Genomic DNA, 23,582 nt, shown 5'->3' with positions numbered 1-23,582 from the left:
AATAGCAGCAGACAAAAACATTAGATCTGTGCGGAGAGAAGAGGAGACTGTAATGCTCCTCAAATGAATACATGACACTAACATAAACGTCATATTTCCATCATTCTTTCTACATTGTTTTTCATTGTTTGAGGTTTGACTGATGCTCTTTTAATGACATCATCTTGTTGCGCCCTCTTTTTCTATCTTGATTATCCAACTCCTAATATTCACATAACACGTGGATGGAAATGTGAATTAATTCAAGTTTTCTTTCATCTGATGTCAACAAAACACATAACAGTCAGTGTTGGGACCATTATACCCTTCATTGCATTAAACCCAGCTCAATCAGGAGTAAAGTAGCAGTCAAATACTGCAAACTTTATTGCTGGTGAACCGCTTTATCTGCAGTCAGGGTGTTTCTGTTAAGTGGTTTACTCATGGCAGCAGGGCTACTCCATCACAGGACATCAGTGGTGTATGTATAAAAGCCTAAACTGAATGAGACTTAAATCAGGATATGGATGCTTGAAGTGGACGTGACAGGCTCACAGTTTTTAATGCCAGCCCCGTATACCCAAATTAGGTCATGAATGGTGCAGTGGCCTGTGCATGGAGTTCAGGAACTCGTCAAAAAATACACTTCTCCACCTGACTGTTTATGATATAAATGACAACTTTTAGTGTAAATCATATATAAACCATACTCCACATGGAGTGTGATTTCTGGGACACACTTTAAATGTCTTTGCCAAATCCAGTGTTGTGTTTGGGTTTTACACATATCTTTGCTCAGTGAGTTTATATTAAGAAAAGAAAGAAGGCGTTGCAACTGGGATATGTGTAAGAGTAGATCACAGCAGAGGATTAAAATTACCTATTGTAGTACCTTTTTTGGGGACGACAAAAGAAAAAGGGTAAAATATGAGAGACCCAGACGCTGAGACTTAGTGACTGCACTCACGTTGAGCAGGATTGGAGCAGCTGAGGCAGAAATGAACAATGTGTTTTTTAGCCAAACTGCACAAAGATGACTAAAGATGTAGGATTGTTCTCTCCCAACTGAACTGTGGAAAGGTTCACAAAAGGCTGACGTGAGTTAAACTATCTGATTGTCAGCAGTCCACTTAATACTTGGAAAGGAAAGTTAGAGTGTGAACTGATGCTCGCATCTCTTCATATTTTCTGAACTGGTGTAAAAGCCTCAGAGATCACAGATAAGTCCATTGCAGCACCTTGGAATTTTCTTTATTTTTTATATTTGTTGGGCTCTTGACACCAAAGAGCTTTGTTCACTGAGTGTGACTTTTTATGTGACTCGTAACTCATTCTGTCTGCAAAGACACAAGCTCTTCTTTTGAGTTATCAAAATCTCTGAACTCTGAGAAGGACAAAACACTGTGAAAAAAGGCACTTTTATATGAATTTATATCACTTTTGTTTACAAGATTTGTTCTCTTATACACACAGTGAAGAAAAATAAAACTTTTCTACTGCTCAAACACACACTCACACACTAACGGTGTGATTGCAGCCTTAGATGTTATAAATGCTGATTAATTAAAGTGGTGACACATTTCATTCTAAGCAGCTGATACACATCACCTAAATGTATTCCTCTGAAAACATCTTTGCCAATGGGAATAAACTCACATAACTTGGCATTTAAACCTCGTTGACATTACTGATATCCTAGCAGCAAATGCGCAACGCTTACTACATTTGCATGCATCACTAAAAACGTGCGCTCAAGTATTGCTCATAACACCCCCTTATTTTCCCAAGTTGTCTTGGGGCCTGCTGTTAGCGTAAAGGCTAATGATATCTGGGGGGCTGGGTGTGTGTACGCATGTTGGTAGGGGGTGTGTGTTGAGGGGTAAAAGGTGTTCACCTTATCACTTGCTGAGTTGATATGAACCTCTGCAGACACCTAGGCTGAGGAGGGAGGGTGTGACCTCACCCCTGACATAGGAGTTGGCACCTGTCACACACATTAACACACAAAACACACAAATGTATAAATGAGTACTACACAAAAGCACCATCCAAAAACACTCACATTTACACACTTGCAGAAACACACACAAACACATCCTCCCCAACCCTGTCTGCCACCTCCAGCTCTCCTGTTGGCAGCCGGCTGGCAAGCACAGTGGACAGTGTCAGATGAGAGGATATACACAGGCAATGTTTCAAGGTAAGGTGTGTAACAACAGAGGAAATCAGGGAGCTGATTAAAGTCTCGTCAGGTAAATAAAACATAAGGACATCCATCATGAGAGACCCGGGTAGTCCATGTGTTAGGTTTATGTAGTAGGAATGTACAGTTACAACAGCTGCAGAGTAATCCTTTGGAGGTGGATTCACATTGGAAGAAAGTCAAAGTAATGGGAAGGGATGCAAAATTGAAAATGACAAAAAAGATAAATTAACTATCATCAGACCTCTGCAAGTCTTACTCATCCAAAGTAAACACAGTAACACTGGAAAATACTGGATTTTACAAATCATTCATCAAGACCAGAGACATTAGTTTATATCTATGGTTTGCACAATTGAACATGACTTTAACAGCAAAAAAATGTCCATAGAGCATATCTAGATGCTAAGAAGTTGCCCAGAATTACAACTTTCATGGCATAGCCACATTTTGTGCTGAGGACACACCTCAGTGCATTTTTAAAAAGATAATCTGTTTCACATTGTTGATCGTTGCTATGAGTGTTTCCCTTTGAATTGCCAATAAAAATCGGTTGTATCACCCGCTTCATACAGACGAAGAAAAGTAACAGAGACTGAGAGGTGAAAAGTGAAAAAGATAGATGAGCCAAAACCAATTCAGTCTCCGTAGCTCTTTTGATGATCCAAAATAAGCACTTGACCAAAGCTAACATCATAGACTGGAGCTATATTTATGGTGCAGATAAAATATTTATATAGTGAGTCATAAAGTCTGGTCCTGGAAAACAGCTGCAAGGGTATTAGACACTGCAAATTTTTGGCAATTAAAATACTTATTTTTCTCTAGCAGGATAGGGTTTACTATTTAAGTATACAGCATGAAAAACAGCTTCACGCAGCATCTATACTCATCATCTCTCTCACGGGTGTTACTTTTGTCATATTATGTTTTCATTTTTTAAAAGTTTTAGGTGATCTTTTTTTTTTATCATGGTGATACTGTATGAAAGACAAAAATGCAGATTACAAACCAGCAGAGAAAATAAAGGATCGGGATATGAGTGAGAGTATGAATGCATATTCAGTGTCACACAAAATCAAGAGCAAATATATTTATACCTGAACAGAGCTAAAAGAATGATAAACTACCTATTTTTTGTATATGCATAGAAATAGGTGCATGTCTATCCAAGCAGCAGTACATACTATAAATGAATATGGCAATACGGTATTCCACGTTTTGGGCCAATTCCAATGAATTTAACAACACTGAAAGTAACTCTTATTCCTGGGAGAAGCTGGACTTCACATGAGAAGAGATTGTCAGATATAATCACTGTTTTCAGATTTAAAGGGGGTTGGAGGAGCACCTGGTCCTGCATGGGTTTTAAAGGAAAAATTCACCACTGTTGAATATGATGATTTCTTAAAACTAGGTCACCTCTATGTAGTAGAAATGTGCAATTATTTTTTCAATTTGTGCCTTATGACTAGAGAAAACTGAGAAAAAGGCTGTAGATTCCTCATACTGCTCATCAGGGGGAATCCTACAACAACCAGAATGCATTGCGTATGTCTCGTCCAATGAACTTTCAGTGAGCTACCCACGGTGTGTTTGAGACCAGCCGGTTATCAAAGACAAAATGAGCAGCATTATATATATTTACTGAGACTTATTTACAAAATGTTTTTCCTCATGGAGTCTGGATAAATCATTTGGATGACAATGAGCAAGACAAGATTGTGCTCAAATATACAAGTATTTTAAAGTCCCTATTGGAAGACCCAGATTTTACTGTCCTTGAAGGCACCACTACTGAAAATAAGGAAATATAGTTTATAGTCTAATGTAGATCTCCAAAGTCTGCTTGATGATGCATTTTGCTTCCCCCCATGGACACTTGCCAGCAAATGAGCGGGGAGCTCTGGGTGCAGGCAACATGGAGGGAAGTTAAACATTGTTCATTTGCATAGACTACCCACATTGTGATGATACCATGTTGGTTGAAAATCGGCAAAGTTTCCCTTTAAGTGCTGTCCAGAGTCCTGTCCTTCATCACTTGATATTTAAATCCGTCTACAGACACTTGTGGATGTTTGAAGGGCAAATAAAAACTGAGACTAACCAACCTGGGATGCCTGCTTGGAAACACCAAATAATCATCTCTTGAGGTGTCTGCTTAATAGGATGAGTATGAGAAGAAAAGTTGACTCTGAGTTGCACAAATCTGACACCTTTGTCAGACTGGTTGAAAGAGAGAGAGCGTTAAAAAATCTAATTAAAAAACTGCTCAACTGCCCTGCTTTAAAACTTGATCTTTAGTAAATAATGGATTGCGGCACTATCAAATACAGAGAGGTAGATCGACCTCGGTATCCCAGACTAAACATTGGCCTAGATGCAGGGATGAGTTATGTCAATTCCGGTCTATTGTTTCATGATTTTGAATGAAAAGCAGCTAATTAGAGATAAATAAATCATGGCGGGCTATCGGTGGCTGTAGGGCTGGTGTTTGGTGTCAGTTGGTAGATCCAAGACACTGCAAGGTCCAGATCAAAGTTAATAATGGATTAAATTTAGAGAAGTACTGGTTCAAGTGCTCGTAGTACACACAGTAGACACCCAGCTGCATTGCAAACAACACGTCTGGGCTTTGTTAATGCCCGCTGGCATGACAACGTTACGTATCTGTTCCTGCCGTTGGACAGTTTGTTAATATATTTTATGCACATATTCAAGGTCAAATGTATGTAGATGCAGTGTCCACTTACTTATGTCTCCTTTCTATTTTTAGTGCTACAGCATACAATTGTATCTTAGACAACAGTGTGTTTACAACTTTGAGGCAGCAGTTTAGTCCCTCTTCTGTTTCAACATGACATTGCACCAGTGCACAAAGAGGGATCCATAAAGTAATAAGTTTTGAGTTTGGTGTGGAAGAACTTGACTGGCCTACACAGACCTCAATGCAACACTTTTGGGATGCACTGTAACGCTGACTGTGAGCCAGGCCTAATCACCCAACACCAGCAGCCAAGCTCACTAATGCTCATGTGGCTAAACGAGAGCAAATCCCTGCGGCCAGGTTGCACAATCTTGTGTCCATATACATTTGGCCCTGTATTCAGACATATAATGTAAAGTTGGCACGGGTAACATTAACGTTATTGTTATCATCATTATGATCCTTTTAAACATCACAGGGTAGAAAAAAGAAGCCGTCTAGAATTGGATTTTCCGAGGATAAAATGTTGTGGAAAAAGTCTGAAATGCATTTACATTACTTACACCTTTTAAAGTGGCCAAAGTCTGCATTAAAAGCATCTTTGAAGGACATCTTTGAAATGTATCCCTAGATTTCAGCACATATTCATAGACATAGACTGATATGAAAATGAGACAAAATACCACCAAGATCCAGAGGGGCGTTATGGAAATAGGGGAAGAATCAGGTCATGTTTGATATTATGCACAATTCGTACAGACGGACGGAGGACAAAAAAAGAGCATTAATGCAACTATTAAGAGGCTCTTTCCCCAGTCTTATTCATTAAACATACAAAGTTCTCACAGTCGTGGTAAATCCCCCCCTTGAGATGAAATTCTAATGTGATATTAAGAGAACTGGGACAATGGCAGCTTATTACCATGAAGCCAAGGCAGGCAGGCGGCCATGTCCTTCATATGTAAACATGAACAGAACACGTTACAAGATGCAAACTCTGACTTTGTCTCACAGCGAGCACTGAGAGTACAGCTCTCTAGAGTGCAGCAATTCTTTGGATCTGTATTCACACAGCTTCTAAGTTTGTTTGTACGAGCGGAGGCTGAAATTGCAGCTTTAGTCTTGAGTGAGGATCGACTCTCAAGAAGCACTCACGCTACATTAACCAGAGACGAGGCGAGGGCATCCAGCTGGTTACACAGTTCACCTCACCTGACATTGTATGTGCATAAATGTAAATTATATACAGCATATTTTTGTTTTTATGAAGGTATGAAGCTATTCAACCAGACCTCACTGTGGCATGGTACCTACTATATAGTTTTCAAATATTTCTCATTTACATCTAGTATAAATTACTCTGTATGTGGATATGAACTTACACAAAGCAGTGTGAGCCACCGCAATAATTTCCCAACCTCTCGTCACTTTTGGAGTGAAAAGTTTATCACCTTGGAAACACATCTACAAGCAACACGTCTCATTCCTCACCATCTTCCAACTCTAAAAAAAAAAAAGCCAATTAGATGAAAACAAACACATGCTGTTTGAGAATTTGGAGTAGCATACAAATCCCACAAAGTATCACCGCTGTAAAGCCCTCTCAGTGTGGGTTTAACTTAATTTACCAAACATCTGTTGTTATCATGTTTCATGAGAAGTGCAAAGAAACGTTGGCCAAAGTACACAACATTTATAAAACTTAAAGCGGCATTCATCAATATGTTTTTTTTTTTTAATCAACAATGGATCAAATGATTTAGTATAATGTGAAAGCTGTCACTCGTAGAGAGAAACCCAGAGAGAATTATTACCCGACTCTGCAGCTCACAACTCCATGGGGCATTTTAGAATCTTTTAGCTCATTGTTTTGGTTTTTCCGGCCTGAAACTTTACTGTGTTTGTTCATTCTCACCACTCGTATCAATCTCATTTCCAGACGCAGCAAGAGCCAAATATTCCCCTCAGGAGTCGGTGGAGACTAAACGCAGAGCTAAAAAGAGTGGGAATTTTTGACTTACTGTTTATTTATCAGGTGGCTAGAAACATGATTCCACCAGAATAACATTTCTCTGTGTTTGGAATATTAATTTTATAAGGTGATAATATGTCATTGTTGTGTTTCCAGCTCATTGCATGACCCCCAAGTGACCAAAAAAAAAAAAGCAGGTTTGAATTTAAATATGAATAAAAAGTTGGATTTGTCTATTTTTACACAATTTTTTGTTTTGCTGTCAGAATTATTGTGATTACTTGATTTGAAAATGAAAGGTTTCCTATGCTAGGTATATTGAGATTTTTTTTTTTTTTTCTTTTAGCACAGGAGCACTTGGCCTCAGCCTCAACCTGCAGTCTAACGCTTTGTTGTCAGACAGAACAAATTGTGTTTTTTGGTTTCCTGTTTAGGTTGAACACGAATTAATTTATTACTGTCTCTGACAAATGTTTGCACAAATACAATTTCCATCTGTAATTTGGTCTCATCCAAACCTGTTTTGGATCCATGTTTGCCAACTGCTCTGCCATTCCTGCTCTCTCATGATGGATGACTTCCTGAAATCCAAACTCCCGCCTCTTCAGTCCATTGATAGTGTTCTGTGTTCTCCTCATTGCTATACATCTGTTTTACCCACCTCATGTTGCTTCCCTGACACAGTGTTAAAGGGAAACTTAGGTATTTTTCAACCTGGACTCTATTTTCCCATCTTTTTGTTTCTAAGTGACTAATAGGTACAACAATTTTTGAAACTCGTTAAGTATTGAGCTAAAGCATTTCAGCCAGCAGGTGCTAAACTGGCTGCAATGTAATTTGACAAGGCAATAGCACCCTGTCAATGTACCTCCACTAAAAGAGCTTGTTTTTGCCACTGACAGGCTCTGATTGATATTATAAATGTCTGGCAACATTATTGAAAGGACCATACAGAGAAATAAAAATTAAAAATTTTTCTTCACCTTGCGGTTGATCCGACCAATCAAAATTTTGCTCAAGGGGAGTCTCGTTCTGAAATCTCAGTATTCAGCCATGACTTTGAAAATCTTTTAGATAACACCAAACTAAGCTTTCTGTGCTCCAACACAAAAACCCCTCTCTCCAACTCTGTCATGGCTGAATATTTAGCTGATTTCAACAACAACTCAACAAGCTACTAATAACTTAGACACAATAAGATGGGAAAATCGGGTCCAGGTTGAAAAATACCTAAGATTCCCTTTAAGACAGCAGTTTCCAAGATAAAAACCTCTTAAACAGCAGTCAGACCATGTGACCGTTAACACTACATATCTAATTGCACTTTAATTGCATTCTTTTTGGTGGTGCACTACTTTTTCTCAGCAGGGTAGCCCAACCTCACCTTTCCAAGCTAAACGAAACCCTGACCCAGATACAGAGATTAGGAGCAGACATCATCTTCTCTCCTGGTCTACCAGTCTACGTCGTAAAAGGCTGGTAGTGGAATCAATGACCGTCTCCAAGTGTGATACTGACAGCCAAATGTCAGCCTGCTGTACTGCAAACCCTTCTTCCACTGCTTAATTTATTACGTTTAAATTAAATCCGGTGAAATTCAATATTTTAATTGAATGTTTAGAGCCTGAGTGTTCAGTGATAAATTTCCATTGGCGCCCTGCGCTCTGCTATCATGTTTCTCGGCCTAATTACATTTGCATAAATGATGTTCGTCATTATTATCACGGGTTGGGGAGGCACTGTGAGGGGTGAAAGAAGGAGCTGTGCAGTGTGAAGGTGCAAGGGCATGCTGAAAGGACAATGGCATTAATGATGTTTTTTTTTGTGGTGACCCATAAAAGTGATGAGGATACATGTGTCTCCAGCGTGCAGAGAGTGAGAGTAGGTTTTCATCCAAATGAGGTTTCCAAGAAGCGAGCATTGGCAATATCAAGTCTCGGTTCCTGGACAACACTGACGTGAATGACTAAACGGCAACAGCTCACCTCAAACAGAGTAGTCTGTTGAGGCAAACTATCAGCCTGAGATCAATGAAAAATAAATATATCTCATCTTGATAATGTCAGGCAAACCTAATGTAAAGACAGTACAGTTTATTATGTGTTGACCTTTACCTGTTGTTCATTTATCATAGTTACAGACAGAGAGAACTCAAGGGAGGCTACACATTATTACATGAAGGGCAATGCACAAAGTTGTAAGATATTGGCTCTATACTGTCAAAGGCTTGCTAGCATCCCTGCAGCTAAACCATACAAAGCCTTGTTGCTTGGTAAATCCACTGCACAATACTGGTCCAGCACCAAATGGCAGAGAGACAAATCAGCTGAGAGGCTGGTGGTGGTGGTGGTGGTGGTGCGGCTAAAGGGCCAGATATTTCCCTCAGGAGTTGGTGGAGAGCAAAACAGACCTAAATGGTGAATAAATATTTCACTTACATTTGTCAAGTGGGCAGAAACACGCCTCCAAATGATTGGTTATGTTGCTCCGTGTCTGCTTGATGTGTAAATAGGCAACTGTTTGCTTTAGTGGCCTCAGGATAAGGACGTTTAAAGATTAGTTCAGCCCTTCTCTTGGCCTTTTTTTAATCACTGTGGGTAGCAACCAAACAAAAAAGCAGCAGCAACCAACAACTCACACAACCACCCCTTATATACTCTCCTAGCACATGATTGAAGTGGACTAAACCACCAGTGTGTAGGAGGGGGGATCCATATATACATATACATATAAACTTGCCCAAAAGATTTAAATAGAGACTTCGAAATACAATACTGTCACAAATGACCAAGAAATGACCAAGAAATTACAAAAGCAGACATTCCTGTAACTGCCAACTTCTAAAAACATCTTTTTAATCAAAAATCGACATATAATCTTACCTCTATCCTCAAACATGGTAGAAACAGGAAGTATAATCTCCCCAGCAGACCTTTCAGTCAAACTGACCTCCCCTGACTGGCATGAACTGCAGACAGATGAATCTTCCTATGTTGCACAAAGACAAACATTAATATACACAGACCCCCCCCCCCCCCCCCCCCCCCCCCCCCCCCCCCCCGCCAAAAAAACCCACCATGATGGCACCATGATGATGTTTTAAAGCTGCTGATATGATGATGTGTCTGTCACCTTGTTTTAATGATTTTTATGCCCCCTAATGGCCAAAAACATTGTATTAGCTCATCTTTAAATACAGTGCCGACAAAGTACAGTAAAGCTAGAGAAACAATTAAGGTACAAATTGGGAAATTCTGTCGGCTATCTACAAAAATATAAGCATATTTTCTTTCTAGGAAAAACTGTGTTTTAACTACAGTATGCAACAGAAATCCAACATCATGATTAGGCAGAAAATTACCACAGCAGCCCACACATTAACCCACACTGGGTCTTTGACAGACTTATAACTGATGGCAGTGGGTAAGGTGATCCCTGGTAACAGTAACACCACTTGTGGTCATATGTACACAGTGCTTCAGAGCTCTCAAGTGTGTGTCAACCACTGATGCAGGCAGGGTGTGGGAACAATATGTTCCTAAGGAGCAGAGTGGGATGGGAAGAGATGAGCAAGGAGATGAGAGACATGGGTGTTGGCCAGGGCGGCAGCTATTCCAACTTTTAAACAGATTGAGGTTACTTGAGGTTTTAAATATGGTTGTCCACAGCAGGCCTGGAGCAGGGCTCAGGCTGACTCATTCATATTCTACTGCGATCAACCCTGTTTTGTCCTACCCCACTCTTTCTCATCTTCGCTCAACTCCTGCTGATCTCATCTCCTAAAGTTTCTGTAAATAAACAGTGTCTCTTAAATTATAAATGTTATCCATAAACAAAACATTTCCCCACATTAACTGATTACATTAAGGAAACACATTTTACATTAAGTGGTTTTAGTCAGATTATGGTGGATGAGTCTCACAAAGAGCAGGAGAACACAAGTGACCGGTGAAGTTGAACATCCTGCAAGACAAAAAGATTTTCCAGGAGATGGCAGATCAAACTTGACCCTTTCTCCTAGAAATGATGTTTTTGAATACATTTTGAAAGAAACATTGCACTCCATTAATGGTAGGGAAAGTCAGTAGATTATATGTTAAAAAAGTCACAAGTGACTTGAAACACGAGACAGGATGTGTTTATATTATCAACATTTTATTGAAACCACAATCTTTCCCTAACGTTAACCAAAGTGCTTTTATCTCCTGAACCTAACCGCATGGGACTCAGGATGCAAATCCTCATCTCCAGTGTCCAAGTCCTGCACTTTGTATGCAAAATCCTGCATACAAAGCGCAAACACCACTTCCTACACTGGAAAAAATGTCAGATATAATCCAGGCAGCAGTTTGTTTACTCTCAACACGTAATTGGCAAAACAAACATAATTTCTAGGAAACAAGGTTTTCCAAACTAGAATTAAAAGACATGAATACTGGACTTACATTGTCAGATGGTGAGAGAGACAACTACAATGCAAAACAAACCTGTATCTGGTGAATGTGTAAATAGGTGACTGTTTGCTAACACGTTAGCCTTTAGCATTTAATTTGACAGTGTATCAAAACTTTTTCAGCTACATGCAAGATCAGGGTTAAAATAGAGAGGTTTCTTGGCAGCCATCATAGTGTTTAGGAGATCTGTGATGCAACTGAGGCCTCTGCATGATACTGTAATTTGCAGTCATGTTCTATCGCAATACAGTAAAATGAAAAGATGTTATTTTTTGTTTCCAGTTTGGGGTAACACTTTAAGTGGAACAAATGGGTGAATTCAGTTTTGTAAGCTATATTTTGTGTGAGATATGATCTGCAATGTATCCCATTCCCGGCACACTAATGGAATAGAGTTCTGAGTTTTAAAGGGACAGATTTTTCAGCATGACATCAGCACAGGCTCTTGTTTGTCTAACGTCCGCTGCCTCTTGATTAAAAGCCTGCTCAGATTTTCACCCGGACGACTTCTCAAGAGGAGTAGCCTGGCTTTGGCGACCAGATCCTATTAAGAACTGCCTTGTAAGAGGTTTTCTCCTCTTCGCTGCGGAAATAACTGCCGTAATGTCTCCCCTTCTTCACCACTTTGGAATGCTCTTCTCTGCCTCCCCCCAGCCCCTCTCAGTTTCCGTCTCTTTCTTTCTCTTTGCTCTCATGCTGAGAAAAGTAAGTGAGAAAAATTATTAAATCATATTTTGTGGGGGTGGGGGCTGGGCAGGACAGACAGGGGCTCTTAAAACAACACTAGGTACATCGTCAAAAAGCAATTTTGGCGCTTAGGTTACAGCCACTGACGGGCCGTTACACAGCGCCCCATGGTGTGGGGCTGGTGGTTAAAATATGAGTGAGGCTGAGAGGACCTCCTTATAGTGATTGAGGAGGATTCCCCACTGTTCAAGGCAAGCTGGAGGTTAGAACTCAGAAAGATTCACAGTACACCGCTCTGCTGGACAGGATAAACCTGTCACCCAGATTCCCCCAAAAAACAATGCCAGTGGTAATATGCGCTTGGATTAAAACTGACTGTCTTCCATTAAGCACAATGGATCAAAGTACATCTAAATACTCAAGAGGCAACAAATGTGCTAGCAAATTCAGGTCAACTTTGATTTGATTGACTCCAAACACATTTCCAGATGGAGAACCTCTCTTCTAGTTTAAGGGAAGCCAGGCGTTCTCATTCCCTAACAAGAGCAGGGGAAACCGATAGCATAATTTGTCCGCTTAGGGAAGCTCCTGTCGCCGCTAAAGCTTTGTTGGAATTAAGGCCCATAGAGGGTGGGGATGCCCAGGGGACCCTAGTGTTGTCTGAAAAGTCAGGAGTAGGGTTACTAGAAAATCCTATCCCTTGAGTCCGACCCCCACCGTGACCCCTTCCCACCCCCCGGGGATGGTCCAATGTAGGTCCATACAGGTAAGGAATGAACACGGCGCTTCATGACAGCGAGGCAGTAAGCGATGCCATCATCAAAAGGGCCGACCAGCAGAGTATCAGGAGGTTAAGTGTCCTGCAAAAAGGTCCTATTCTTCCAATTCTATCTAAACTGCCATCCCACCACTTAATACATTTGCAACAATCCTTCAGACTCCTTTCCTCTATAGATACACCACACACACAGCAACCGTACCACCTTCTCAAAGTCTCTCAGATGCTGCTTTGACATGACCCCTTAACTGATTAGATCGTGTTTTTTTTCTTGCTTTTTGTTTTCTTTTTCATCACTACCGACTTCAAAGTAAGGGCCTGTAGCAGACAGTTACAGTGAAAGGCTGTCATTGGCCGACTTCAAACGCTGCCATATAATGCCACATTGTCATAACTAGCTACCTGGGCCCCCCGTTATGATGTGAAGATGATACGCCCCCACTGACCTCAAAGTGCCCTATTATAACAAGCATTCCTTTTTTGTTCTCCAGCCTTTCGATGCAAGTTGAATTCTTGTTTGAATTAGCTGAAAATCTCTGTACTGTAGATACTGTGCTGTATGTTCTACATCAGCTGTGTATGCATAAGCCTATGTGGTAGGACCTAATCAGTCATATTCCTTGGACACATACCACATGCATACTTTTTCATACTGTTTAATGTCATTTCATTTCACTTTATGAGAAGAATGAAAAACGAATGATTGCAAGCTCTTACACTTTGGATGATGAAACAACTTACTTTACTTTTTGATCAGATACATTTAGAAAGTTAGCACAATTGATGAGTCCGACGTAACATTTTCAGCTTTCAGTATAGAATCCATTTTGCAACGGTCAGTTGGGAGTTTTTAAGGTATTTTGAATGTTCTGATTGATTATATATGTGTGTGCCAGAGTCAATATGTGTGAATGAATGATTTCAGGAAAGACTGAAGCTGCTCTGTTGTATTTCATCAACACATTTTATTTCATTTTGGGCCAAACTTTCAACAGACTTTTCTGGTTTATTGTAGCTTGTTTGGGTACTCGGCAGTTGGGGTTCACTGCCTTTTAAGTAAGTGAAATAATATTTAATTACCCTTTCTGTTACTGTGGTTGAATAACAGCGATGCAGTGATCTCAGAACTTCAAATAGGTGCCTGAAATGTTGTGTATAAATATATAGTGAGCAGGCATGCTTTTTGGCTAAAAATGAATCCTTTGGTGGTCTAATGAATCTCTTTTTTTCAATAGTAAGAATTATTCATGACTGCCTATCTGAACATGGCATTTTGCAGGCCATTCAGTTTCACCAGGAAGTCACTCAGGTTCCAATGAAGATGCACATGTGGACGTTTCTCACAACTATTTCTTCCACATTTGTCACCATCTCTGCCTTTCTGCTCTCCCTCTCTCTATCTCCTTCCGCCTCAACACAACTTTCTCCTGTCACGGCATATTAAAAGTGGTTTACATGTGCATGTCCAATGCGATGAATATGGATGTGACCTCTTTCTTTGGCGCCTGGCCGCCCGCCTGCCCTCTCGTCGGCACTCCCCCCCCTCCTCCCTTGCCCCCCCCCAGGCACAAGACACCACTTCTCAATGAGCACAGCGTGCATAGGAGACAGAGCTTCACCCCTGCTGAAAACACACACATACGCACACACACACACACACACGAAGGAATTACACTCATAATCACAGGCACGCATATATACATACATGCATGCGCACACATTCATAGAAACACATACCAGACTCTCTCATGCTCTCACTTTTTCTCTGCCGCCTCTCTCCGCTGACCTTTCACAATGTGTTTTACATAAATATAAAAGAAGGGGGTAGTAAAAGCCTGAAGACTGAGGTGAGGGAGGATGCTGATTTATAATTCATGTTTGTGACACCTCTAATGAAAAAGTGGCCTCTGGTCTATGTACGTCTTTATATCTGGGAGTTCAGAGCTTATAGGCATGTACACACAGTACGTACATGTGTATATGAGTAGCTATCTGTGTCTTATGTCTCTTTAAAATTAAATAACACTATTGTTTAACAATGGAAGTATGATTTGAAAATGAAAACTGACAATATTTAAATAGATTTTTTTTTTGCATGGGGATTCAAGGATCTAAAAATAGATGTTAAAAAAAACATGAACTTAGAGTATTTGGATGCTATAACTGAATTTTCTTTTTTTGTATATCCACTTTAAATATATTTAAATATTAATATTCATGTTTTTATCTAATTTCTAGTTTTATCATTTTACTTTATTCACTTTTTTTTTAAATCTTGTGTGCATTGGTCTCCTGTTGTTTTACTGTTTATATTTCTGCTGTCTGACAAATTGGTTGTCAGTCACATTTGAACGACACTAACCTGTAAAAAAGTCAGCATACAAATAAAGCCACGTTGATTGATTGATCTTCTCATTTCTTGACACCACAATTTACATTTGCATTATCCACCAACTTCAAGCAAGCAAATAAATACATTCTTACAACAAAGCGGTAAATGAGATTCCTCTAATTAGACTTCACTTTGTAAAAAAAAAAACAACAGATCTGTGCATCTTTGACAATAAGCTATTTAAAAAGTTACCTCTTTCATATTTGAACCGCACAACAGAGAACATTCTTTGCAGGTGTTTTTATCAAAGCCCTGATTCGGTCACTTTAATTGGTGTTCGGTTATCTTGTTAAGACTAATTAGACAATAGCGAAGGTGATGCTGGGTTTGGCAATTAGCGCACAGGAGACAAGCTCAGGCTAATCATCTCAGGCTCCTCGGTGGCACGTAAGATGTGATGCTGGCACATAGTAGCACACCCACCATACTGACGGGGGGGGGGTTAAACATTTGTTTTATGATCAGAGACAAACCTTGTATGTTGATTTGAATCCAGAAAGGGTGTATATATTTAGAAGTGAATGAGTGTAAGTGCTGGTCTTGCTCTTCTGTCCTGTAGCTTAGAATATAATGAAGAAGCTATTATCACTCTCTCTTTCTTACTTTCACTCGCATAAAAGACCTGCACACACACACACAATCACATGAACACATAGAGATACCAGAGCAGACAATGAGAGCTTGTTTGGGAAATGAACAACTATAATCTGTTTCTTCTGTGACACAAAAAGAGAAGGAGACATTACATTTCGCACACAATCTCTCTAACAAACCAGGATGTGGAGGTAAAAGGTTTACCGAAGTGACAAGAATATACAACAAAGCCAGGTGAGGAACATTTCAGAAAAGAAGAAAAAAATAAACATATTTATTTAAGCTTAATTTTGATTGTGTCAGTCTGGCTTAATTGCAGGCTAAACTGTGCACATGTTGTAAATTATTATTTAAAATAGAAACACAGTAGCATTCTTAAAGTGTTTTCTTTCTTTTTTAAAGGACTGTTGATATAACAGTATAAGTTATGTATTTTCAAGTGGTGAAGTTGAAAAAATACAAACCTTGCCACTTAATACATAAATTATAATTATTAACAGTTGCTTTTCAACAGCATGTACATAAAAGTTTTGTCAATGGTACTTTCCCAGATGAAATATCCCCATTTCCAAAACGCAAATTTCCTAAAAGCTGAATGAGTAGGATGTGGAGTGGGGAAGAGGAGGAGGGAAATTACACATTGTAGCTATTAATGTCCTTGAACTCTGGTCTTTCCCAAGCCTGGCGAACAATATACCCTCTATGTGGGTTCGTGACACGGCGAGGACAAAGTGAGGACGCTCCGAGTGCTGTGGCACCACTAGACCAACACAGTGGCATTGGCAAGCGTCTGGGGTTGAGTCATGAGTCAAGCACGTCTTGCCAATCCATGAATGTGTGTATACATAGCAAAGCGGGTGCACTACTGTCAGATTACTCATGTGAGGATGGGGAGGGGGGGGGGGGGTGCGGGTGGGGGATTTGGGGCAGGATGTGGTTCAATTGGAAGGGCAAATGAGGCCCTATCTACAATTTCATTCTCTCTCTCAGATACAAATGCATACATACACTTTTATATACAGTAGCTATGTATGCATAAATATACACCTTCCTGTATCTGATAAAGTTGCAGAAGAATAACAATGAAACCAGAGAATGCACACATTGATGCATAGATAGTATATATACAGAAGCACAGATTTACTTCATGCTCACACATGCATAGATAGATGGATGCATGTACGCACACAACCATCTATATCGACTATCATTTGTCAAACGCTGGTTTCCCTCCCTGGCATCGTTCCTGAGTTATGAAAAGAGTGGGGAAAGTTCAAAACCCAAATTCCTTTGGCCATGATTTGTTTTCTTTCCCATTGATCACCAAGCAGCTGCTGACTGATTCTCAGCATAGCCAACATAGCCACAATGTTTTCTTAGCATTTCAGACATGCAGACAGACAGGGTGAGAAAGGAGAGGAGGTGAGAAGTGGGAAGGAGAAGGCAAAATTGAAAGCAAAGGGCAGGGAGAGAGTATGTGGGAGGGGGAGAGTTTCTCTGCGTAGTTTGCTATTCAAAAAAATATGGGGGCAGCTGAAGCTTGATAGTTTTGGGGGCAGATATTTGACCAAGAGGTCATGAATCCCTGAACCAAATTGGAAAATATGGGCAGTGAAAATGAATGTGAGGTTTTGCAATGGCATCAAAAATCTCTAAGCAGCAATTACGGTCAACAATTATTCAAAAGCAAATGACAAAGTAGGTCATTTTGCAGTGTGTTTTAACTAAAAATCGCTCAGATCTGTTTGTCTGCCCTTATTGCTCTATGATTAAAGTCTAGTAATGTTAAAGCAACTGAAACTACTTGGTTGAGGTTAGGAAATCATCACCTTTTAAAAGAAACTAATGTTGACTGTTGGTAAGAAACAGGATGCAAACCATGCAAATTTTTTGGTACACCCAACCATCCACCCTCAGTTGCTGAGAGGTTTTTTTGACAGTACAACGGTGCCACACTGCTTCCATCTTTACTCAGAGACACTGCATGACTGCAAGTGGTCCCTTGTCAGTGTTTGAACATGAGAATAGTTGTTGAGAACAGCCTCATTACAGAGTTGGAGAACTGGCATATGTGTAAATTGTGACTAAATGCATCTATAACCGTTTAGCTTTACTAGAGGATGCAACTGAAAAGGTCTGGTATTTTATCAGGTCAATACTGTAAGTAAAAAGGTGGTTGACCACTATAGGATGATATTCAGTGATATTGGAGGCCACCATGTCTCGTCTCTTGTCCTTTGGTCCTCTTCTGTTCCTAAAACTGCTTTGGTCCTTTGGTCCTCTTCTGTTCCTAAAACTGCTTTGGTCCTTTGGTCCTCTTCTGTTCCTAAAACTGCTTTGGTCCTTTGGTCCTCTTCTGTTCCTAAAACTGCTTTGGTCCTTTGGTCCTCTTCTGTTCCTAAAACTGCTTTGGTCCTTTGGTCCTCTTCTGTTCCTAAAACTGCTTTCTGGCTAACTAGCTGGGAGGCTAATTTAACAAAGCATTCATTGTTGATGTTAGCATGAGATTGCTTGATACTGTAGTGCTAATAATTGGCTCGACTTGATCTGTTAGCTTCTATGCTATAACAAGACAGTGATGGATAGCTGTCAGCTAACAAGCTAAAATGATCTAAACTCAAAATCAATCAGATGTATTGAGGGGAAATGAGTTGTTCCCCTACAACAATCATCCACATCTTTTTAGATCTTTTAGAAACACACAACCACTTTTGACCAACTGCATAGGACATAAATAAGGCCTTGTGTTGAAACTGCTGAAAATAAATAAATATTCAGTGAATGATATGGAATAAATGTAGAATTTCCTGCATTTCTTCCTTCAGTCATTTCCGTCACCTATTCATCCTCCATTCCCTTGGCACCAAAGCCACCATCCTCCTTGCTCCATCTCTCCATCCCCTCTTTAATAAACGAGCGCTGGTGGTAATTGCCCAGTCTGGGACAACGTCATTACTCATTCAGATGTCCAATAACGCTGCAGCACCCCCAGCACACACATGCAAGCCCACACACACACATACATAAACACACATACACACACACACACAAACACACACAGGATGGAGGATCAGTCTGCACATGCAGATCCATATCATTGATCTCTCTCCCACCCTCCCTTCTCCCTCCCATACTCCATTTTTCATATTCAATGAGTGACTTGTAGATTTGACTGCTCGATATAGATACGTCTCAATTAAGAGCAGGCCACGGTCTGTATTGACATGTATGTGGACTGGCTTCAAAGCCGAGCACCACTGAGGGCAACCAAAAAATACAACCTGCCAGAGAGAAGTTTAGCATGAACTAGAGAGGCTGTTTTTATATAAAATGTGTTAACTTGTACAGTAAATGATGCCCAAATCTTCAAAAGGAATATCTGGTAAAGATTTGAAGTAATTAATTTCAAAATATCAATGAGCTATCTGTTTTAAAATAAACATAGCATGCAATTCATCATTTAATAACTCAAAAACTGTCACTTTTGAAATGGTATGCACCTAATGGAGCAAAATTTGCAGTAATCTGAGAAAGAACTTTGAGAAAGTATATTTATGCTGCATGCCACTTCTTCCCTCCACCCTCAACCTCAACTCCTCCCCTTCTGATCGCATGTTCATGTGTAGTGATGTCCTAACTCTAAATTTCCTTCTGTATAGTGACTGCTCAGCAGTCCTCCTCTTCCTCCAAGGACGGCAATATAATGCATTTACTACATGTCCTTGGTCAAAATCAACATATATGAGAGAAAAGAAACTGGCTCATACAAAACCACTCAGACAAAATAAATACGTGTCCAAATTGAATTGGACTTGAGGATTTGTGATTGTATTCAAACACAGTAATTTAATGCTATTTCTCCAGAGGCTACTTTAGAGACAGTCTTGAGGGAAAAGTCCTAAATTGGCAACCTCATAGGCACCCAGTGGTGAGGAGTTCAAGGGTCAAAGCCACAACTTCCAGACAAAAATAGACTAAGCTAAACCTGAATCTGGAATCTGGAGGGGGCACAGCTAGAAGTGTGTCCCAATGCAGCCCACTGGTTTCCTCAATCTCTGCTGTCAAACTCGCCACAGTACCTGAGGGAAAACAGAGCAGCCTGGGAAAAGAGAAAGTGGGCCAGTGATTGTATTTTCAGAGGAGGGGTACACTATATAGTTAGTGTGAATGGAATACTATTCAGTGTGTGTGCGCGTGTGTGTGTACGTTTGTTTTTAAGACGTTCTTTGGAAATCCTTGTTTTAAAATGCACTGATAGATTTTTAGTCTATTCCAGAGCAGTGAAACCTGTGTAAATGTTAATCTATGTATCTATTAATTATTAAAACTGAAGTGTTTGCCATAGTTAAAAACTCCCATTACCACAGGTTCTCACAAAGACATACTGATGTCTTGATTAACATGAATAATCATTGTAAATGTCTACTGTACGTTAATTGAATATGCACAGCTACAGCTAGTTTTTACATTTATCGACTACTTTATATATTTAGCATTCCACTGATGTCGACCTCTTGATTTAAAAATGATTGAATTAACTAAAGAAGTAAAAATCGCATTACCTTTGAGTGAAGTTATTAAAATATTGTATCACATCACCTTTGACTGTGTTAAGTGCATTATAGACCAACAAAAACAGAACAAACGCTAATACATTATATAAATCATGTTCTTTTGTGCATTTATACCTAATCAGTTTTTCTATTTCTTACTTGGACACAGATATCAGACCAGATTGGAGAGGAACAAACAAAAGAAGAGTCAGTCTTCACCCAAACCCTCAAGCCACACATAAAGGGACCACTGGTTGAGTAAAATGTAGGAATGCGCCATCTTTTATGGGGGAATGGAGAGAGTAAAAGCACTCTGCTTCATAAAAAGCATGTATATACACATATTGGATAACTGTACATCTCGCTGCTGTAACTCATAAATCTCTGAGCTGGGACTGTAAAAGGGCCAAGATGAAAGACCTGATTGGCTTATTTTGACTGATCTTTGGTAGAAGAGTTATTTTTGCCTGTGGACTGACTTTTTTTGGCAGACGTTTGGGAATTCACTGTCAGCCGAGTGTTAATATTAACTGTCCATAACAAAAGAGTGTTAGTCTGAAGAGAAAGGTGGTGTAGGTTGACACTGTGCAGACACACCTGTATGATATCACAGCTGAAGGAGCATACAGTGTGTATGTCTATGGCTATAGGTTACGCAGTAAAATGTGTGTTATGTCTTTCATTTAGGCTATATAGACTGTGCAGGAGTTTTAGTTCATTTACACAACGGGTGCCCACACTTTTTTGGCTTGCGAGCTGCTTTTAAAATGACCAGCTCAACACAATCTACCAAAAAATAAAAAATAAAGAAAAATCCCTTCGCTGAAAATACATAAAAGATGTACGTTGCATTACTGAATGGACCCTCCACAGCACAATACATTTCAATAGATTTAGGGTTCCTATCTTATTCTGATGACTTGCACTGAATGGAGTCAGCCAGGGTTGCATAATCCGGACAGTAGCTCGTAGCTAGTCTCTAGCAGGCCTCCAAATGATCATCAGTCATGGCTGAACGGTATTTGGACTTAATAACCTTCATGTGGGAAAAGGGCTGAAACACATAAATAAGTCGAGGCGAGAAATACAGTCAATGAGGTATCACATTTCCTCATGTTTGGACACTTTTCCCTCCTAAGTTCCAAAACTGTTGAGCTTGGGCCCGCGACTTCATTTGAACGTCAGCCTGCAGTGACAAGATCTCAAGATCCCTCCAGCACAGATGAGTTCATGTGAAAGTGTTGCAATTTTTGAGGCCAGGGGACCAACCTCAGTGTCTTCTCCGAATGGACAGCACATGAATGTAGCAATCAGCTCGAGTAAAGCAAAGTCTTGAAAGTGTTTGTCAAAGTCTGACCAGATATTTTTAATCTTCTCTGTGTGGCGCCCACACTGTCAAGTTGCACATGTTCTTTCCCTCGCTTCTCCAGCTTAGATGCAATGTTTTGGAAGTTTCCCTAATTGTGGCGCTGCAGCTTTGAAGATGGCAGTTGTAGTTTTCGTTTGAAAGCATTAACTCAGCTGATCATGTTGACCACAGTTTTGTCTTTTCCTGGCAGCTCTAAATTAACCTCATTCAACGTGTTGGTCAAACCTGTTAAAAATGCCAAATCTAACAGCCACCGATCGTTATCAAGTTGTTTGTATTCTGCATGTTTAGTGTCGAGGAGAAACATCCTTATCTCAGGTTGGAGCTCTCGAAATCTCTTCAAGAATTTGCCCTTACTCAGCCATCTGATGTGTGTAGCAAGAGGTCAGTGATGTTGCAATGAGCCTCCTCCAGATACACAGAAACAGCCGTCTTTGAGGAGATCTTGCCCGAATAGAACAAGCAATTTTCATTGACACATCCATGACCTCTTTCATATTCAGCATTTTTGCATGTAGTGTTTGTTGGTGTATTATGCAGTGAAGTCGGGAAATGAATCCTCCTCATTGCATTTGGCAATGAATTTATTAGAACGGCCCAACATCATAGGTGCATCATTGGTGTGATTGACACTAACTTAGACATTGGGAGCTGGGTTTTGTCAACAAACTTCTTGAATGTCAGAAAAATGTCCTCACGCCAAGTATGTTCTTTCATTGGTAACATTGTTTGTAGTTCCTCTTTGGCTGTCATTTCTTTGAACACCATCCTAATGAAAATGCACAATTGCGCTGTATCCGCCATATTAGGTCGATGGCCTTGTCGTTACATTAGCACACTAAACTCTAAACAAACTGAAGGTAAAAAGCATGCCGACATTACACAATTATTGGTCAAACTTTTACAAATCAATGAGCAGTCATGCACCAATGTATCTTTTCTAGCCTCTCCAAACACACTGGCAGGAGCACTGTACTGTAAGTCATTTCTTGTAAATGCAAACTCACATATTTGATCTCGCCAGCATCCAATATGAGCTTGAGACCTGTCAAAGTGTAATGTTTTCACTTTTTGTAAGTCCATTTAGGTAAGAACCTTTTCATATCTGCACGCACCTTGGCGCCATTTGACCATTAGTTACTCTGACGTAACATAAGAATTGAGATCACAGAGAGGCTTTACAGACACATGTAACCGAATACAAAATCCTCTAATTCTGCAACCAACAACATGCAGAGTTTTTGACCTTTCCCAAAACTATTCATCATAGTTGAGAATATGAAACAATAAGCTCCTCATTCTGACCACTCTTCACTCTTCAAACATCTTCACTTCAGTCCCTCTTTCCAATCTTCCTCTCTCTTCTCTCTCTCTCTCTCTTTATTTTTTACAGGCTTCAGGAATGTGAGGTCTCCTTAGTGATTTATAAACATACACATAATAAATGGGCGGCTGTAGTTTAAGCGGTGATGAAGCATTCTCTCTCTGGGACACAGCGCTGGCCTGTGTGTGATTTAAAGGGCTGACATTTATGGCTTGCCGGCCTATTATTCAGAGTGACTGTCTGTGTACAGACCAGCGTTTTACAGCAGCTACGCAGAGGTGAGCCCAGAACTAAGCTAGTATCTGACACAGGCTTAACATCCAGTAAGAGTACTATAAGTAACATATCACGTGGTGCTAAAGTGGTGGATGCCTGACAAGAATATGTGGCCATGGCTTCAATTAATTTTTCAGCAACCTAATCTCACGGCACTAGATAGAGTTCAGATAATTTAGAATTCCTTGAAACAGGACCAAATTATCCCAGCTACAAGGATGTGCATGTTTGGCGTAACTGAGAATATGGTTAAATTTATTGTAAAACAGTATGCTAACAGCAGTTCAACATGAA

General features: G+C 40.0%; 1 long non-coding RNA gene across 4 annotated transcripts in view; it reads right to left on the bottom strand.

Moving 5' to 3' along the window:
- LOC122997541 overlaps window positions 1-9,472 on the bottom strand; it is a 66,939-nt gene extending 57,467 nt beyond the window's left edge. For 3 of the 4 annotated variants that reach the window (XR_006407229.1, XR_006407230.1, XR_006407228.1), the window contains exons 1-2: window positions 9,300-9,472; window positions 1,874-1,963 (exon numbers count right to left, since the gene is read on the bottom strand). This is a non-coding gene — a long non-coding RNA (uncharacterized LOC122997541). Of the gene's footprint in view, window positions 1-1,873; window positions 1,964-6,271; window positions 6,393-9,299 lie in introns of all 4 variants that reach the window. The other variant, XR_006407231.1, reaches the window with a different exon arrangement.
- Between the last annotated feature and the right edge of the window lie 14,110 nt (window positions 9,473-23,582).

The sequence above is a fragment of the Thunnus albacares genome, chromosome 14, assembly GCF_914725855.1.
Source record: "Thunnus albacares chromosome 14, fThuAlb1.1, whole genome shotgun sequence".
Taxonomy (NCBI): Eukaryota; Metazoa; Chordata; class Actinopteri; order Scombriformes; family Scombridae; genus Thunnus; species Thunnus albacares.
Note: the sequence above shows the minus strand (reverse complement) of the source record. Positions and strands in the feature narration are given on the sequence as shown.